At 33.7% G+C, this 4,877-nt stretch overlaps 1 pseudogene; it reads left to right on the forward strand.

Moving 5' to 3' along the window:
• The first annotated feature begins 429 nt into the window (after positions 1–429).
• LOC123893985 lies at positions 430–4,646 on the forward strand (annotated as a pseudogene).
• The last annotated feature ends 231 nt before the right edge of the window (positions 4,647–4,877 follow it).

Raw genomic sequence — 4,877 nt, forward strand, 5'->3', positions numbered from 1 at the left:
TGGTTACAGTCCCCTCCCGATCACAGTTGTGGGGATTAATTTGAATCAAATATATTAATTTTTTTGTCACGCACATATATTAAATAAATAAAAAATTCTCCTTATGTGAGAATGTGTCTCCTCCTATACTAGCTAGCCGATGTTAGTGAAATTATTTTTTCTAAATAATTTTTTTGTTGTCTTTTCCTTTCTTCATTACATCTTGCAGCAAAAAAAAAAATTCTCTTTAACGGTTTTTTTAAATGATTTGTAAAAAAATGGTAATATAGAAAAACTATCAATATGTTGCAATGAGTTTAACTCAGTTGACAGAACATCGCACTATATGTGCAGAAGTCGGGGGTTTGAACATATATGGGCTTGTGTAAGAAGGGAACATTAATGGGCTTTTGGAGCCCATTCCAACTTCATCTCTAACCTAGAGAAAAAGAGAGAAGCAAAAAAATTAGGAATAGCAAAATCCTTACTGTGGCAATGTTCAAATGGATGAAAATGGTGAAAACGTGCTTTTGTGCGCAAATAATCTATTAACGTTTCATTTCAACAGCACAACAATGGGAACACGAAAGAGACTCGTTTCTTCTTCAACCTCAGAACCTTCTTCTTCTTCCGATTCTCAACAAACCACACAACACAATAAGCCTCAAGAACAATCCTCAGACACACCAATTGCACCTCCCAAATGGGGTTTTCTTTTGAAGCTTTCTCTCTTTTTCATTCCTTACTTTTACCTCATTTTCTTCCATTTCTCTATCGATTCAGAGCTTGGAAGATCGATCATCATCAATGCTGGATTGAGTCTTGCAGGTTTCTTTGTTACCGTTAGAATGATCCCTGTTGCCACTAGATACATTCTTAAACGAGATATCTCTGGATATGATATTAACAAGAAGGGTACTCCGAGTGGAAATGTTAAAGTGTAAGTCTTTCTACAATTTCTAATTTTGTTTTCTTCAATTTTTTTGTATCCTCTAAAGTGAATATAAAGTTGATAAGCTAGCTTATAGCAGATGATCTTATAGCGAATAACTTATAAGCTAGCTTTTAGCTTATAGTGAATAAGCTAGCTGATTGAGTGTTTGGTAAAATTAGTTGTTAAATTAACTTATATAGTATGAAATGACATAAAAAATATATATTTAATTCATATTTAATTTTTTACAAGTAAGATGGCACGAGTAAAGTTGGAAGAAAAAAAATGATAAGCTATAAACTACTTGAAATAGCGGTTGAAAAATAAACTATAAACTAGTAAAATAAGCTATAAGTTCTTTTTGAATAAATGTTACCAAATAGGTCTTTTTTTATCCAAATGAGGTTATAAGCTATCTGGTTTGTTTTTCCTTTTCATTCCAATGTATTGAAATTTGAAAATTCAGCATTTGGTTGGAGTTAGGTTCATTTTAGGATCAAAATTTCAGTTTGATATTTATACATATTTTCTCTACTCTAATATTCGCATATTTGTTTAGTTTAGACTTTAGACTCACGTAAGTTTTGGTAGTTGCTTTTCTCGCCCATGAATTGTTCATAATCCCCCAATCCACGGACCACGGCTCTGATACCATGTTAAGAAAGTGAAAAATGCATGAGAAAAGAGAGAACAAGTTTATGCTAAGAGTGAAATAAATTCTTGTTGCATTGATCATTCTAGATACAAGCTATATATAACCATTGTTACATGTAGGAAGAATAAGGAAAGGCGGTAGTTACAACTGCTAACAGAAAGTAGAAAACAGTTATAGCCAGCTGTTACTTCATTTACAAGTAATTTGCTAGTTCTTCTATTTTTGACTTTAATAGAGTGTAAGAGTAATATTATTAATCCTCATTAGTTAAAGTTACGAAATTACACGTAAAATGTTCAATTAGAGAACAAACCTATAAGTACTAAGTTCTTACTAAGCTAGATTTTCCTATGCAGGCCTGAGTCATTGGGTATAGTTGTTGCTGTTGTCTTCTACGTTGTGGCAATCTTATTTCAGTATTTCAATTTCACAGCAGATTCCAGTGTAAGTGTGTGTGTGTTGTAAGATACAACTATGGTAATCTGACTATTCAGCACCACGGTTTTAAATTGTGGTTGCCATTATGCCGCGAACTTTTACATGGCGGCAAAATGCAGCTGATGCCATTGAAATTGCGGTTGCGTTGTCGTTTCAGAGACCTCAAAATTCTTTATATTGCGACCGCAATTGCAGTTACACATCACAATTCAAAACCATGATCAGTACAGTACTAATATCTTGGGAATGACATCAATAGAATAATGGAGCATTTAAAAATATCAGCAATCGTGATTTTGCAGTGGCTTGATGAGTACAGTGCTGCTTTACATTGCATCATTTTCATGGCATTGCTTGGATTTGTCGACGATGTCCTTGATGTCCCTTGGAGAGTGTGAGTATACAATATTTTCTTCCACGATGATTACTGTTAATGTCAACTAATGTTAGAATAGTTTCTTTTTTGATTGTATGCCAATGTAAAAAAAAAAAACAGAAAATTACTACTACCATCAATTGCTGCACTACCTTTGTTAATGGCATATGCTGGACACACAACTATACTTATACCAAAACCACTTGTCCCACATATTGGCATAGAGATTTTGGATCTTGGCGAGCGTTCAACTCCATTATGCAAATGACACTTGGAAGAGATACTAATTATCATAAAATCTCACTATCTTGACTATTTGGTATGAGGCAAGATGGATGTATAAACTATATATGGGGCTATTGGCCGTTTTCTGCACAAATTCGATCAATATACATGCTGGATTAAATGGCCTTGAAGTTGGACAGACGGTGGTTATCGCATATGCTGTAAGTTGAAAAGCTTGTAAAAGTAAGTTCAATATACTTTAATCATAGACATTGATTCATGCTTTGCGTTTTTGCAGATTCTGATACACAATATTATGTAAATTGGAGCATCAACAGATCCTGAATATAAGCTAGCACACACGTTCTCGATTTACTTAGCGCAGCCACTGCTAGCTACCTCTTTGGCTTTACTTTCATACAATTGGTATTTAATAGTGTATCTATCTCATTTTGTTTGAAATCTTATTTTCACATGACCGAGATTAGTTCACTGACAGTCTGTTGTTATCGTTCTAGGTATCCTTCTTCAGTTTTTGTCGGTGATACATATACATACTTTGCAGGGATGACTATGGCTGTGGTTGGTATTTTAGGCCATTTTAGGTATACCCTTGCTTTATCTGACAAAAATATTAATTTGGCTAACCAATTTTGTGTGTTTTCAGTGCCTATCGAGTTAAAAATTGTGAATCAATTTTCTAATTTCTGGTCTCACATGAATTTTTCCATTTTTTCTTTGATAAGTGATTTTGCAGCATTTTATGCGAAAACTTGCGATTTTTCTCTATGTATGATAGAAAAGATACCTTACTGTTTAGAAAATGGACGGTTGGATTTTTCATCTCAACCATGAACTTGTAATAATAACCTTCAAAGTTTACAATTTATAAATATTTCAATTTCTTCCTTAAAATATTTATAAATATGGTTATTGAATAATGTATAAAAACGAAGAATGCTTCTTTGGAATAATATGACTTTCCGAGCTTTGTTTTGAACATTGCAATGTAAGTCTTTAACAAATGACATAATTAGCTATGAAGCACAAACACTCCTCGGATTAGGCGTGTCTCGGTGTCGGACATGCGTCGGTGTCCGACACCACCACTTATGATTACATTGAATCATGTCATTTTCTTAAATTATTATCGGTGCCAACGTGTCCGTGTTTGTGTTCATGTTTCATAGCTAATTAGCCATCTAAGAGGGTCTGGAAGAGATCTAAAGATTGATACACCATTCCACTGGGATTTATGAGCTTGTATTCCTATGATTATTGGTTGCCTTGTAATAATTTCTCTTTGAATTTTTCGCTTCAGTGAAACACTCTTGATTTTCTTCCTACCTCAAGTTTTGAACTTTCTGTTGTCACTACCCCAGGTTTGACTCTTAAGCAGAATCTATCATTTTCCATTTACTATATCTACAAATTAAAACTCTTCTGATTACATTTTCTGACAAAGAATGCATTTTTCTCCAGCTTTCTGGCTACATTCCATGTCCGCGACATCGTCTGCCAAGGTAGGCTTCACATGGATTTAACCTAGTGTATACTTGTTTGGTTGAAACCTTGTGTGTCATTTAATGTTTCAGGTTTGACCCTCAAACCGGTCTATTAACTGGAACAAATGATGGAACACTCGTTAACTTCTTTCTAAGAAATTTAGGCCGGAAATCCGAAAAGTTACTATGTATATATCTTCTTGTTTTCCAGGTGATTCTCTTTTGTTTATTTTTTTAACCTTTTTGGTTTGTAATTTGACTAATTTCTAAGTTGTTGGACAGGCTATTGCAATTGCATGCTGTTTCTGTTTCCTGCTGAGGTATTTCCTTGCTGGTTGGTACAAATGATATGGATTATGAGGTTGAATTGTTTGTATAATAATTTTTCCAAGAGTTAATTTAAAATTTGTATGATTAGTCTTGTAACAGCTAAATAGTACTAGTATTTTACTTTGAAGTAAAACCAAATTATGGCAGAAAACTCAAAGTGAGTAATGGATAATGGTAAACAAGCTAAGATGCAAACAAAACTGAGAACCTAGCTCTTTGTTTAATGCGATTTTCTTTTAGCACCTATAAGTTTTCTGACCGCTACTTAGGCACCGAACTCAATCCGCTAAATTCGTAGTGGATGAAATAAATATTCAAACTCAACGTTTTAAAATTTTGCGCCTCCCAAAAACACCTTATAATAAATTTGAAATTTTTTTGTCATCCGCTACTTAAGTAGCAAGCGACTCTGATACATATAAACAAAGAAAAAGT

This window comes from Trifolium pratense, linkage group LG7, assembly GCF_020283565.1.
Source record: "Trifolium pratense cultivar HEN17-A07 linkage group LG7, ARS_RC_1.1, whole genome shotgun sequence".
Lineage (NCBI taxonomy): Eukaryota > Viridiplantae > Streptophyta > Magnoliopsida > Fabales > Fabaceae > Trifolium > Trifolium pratense.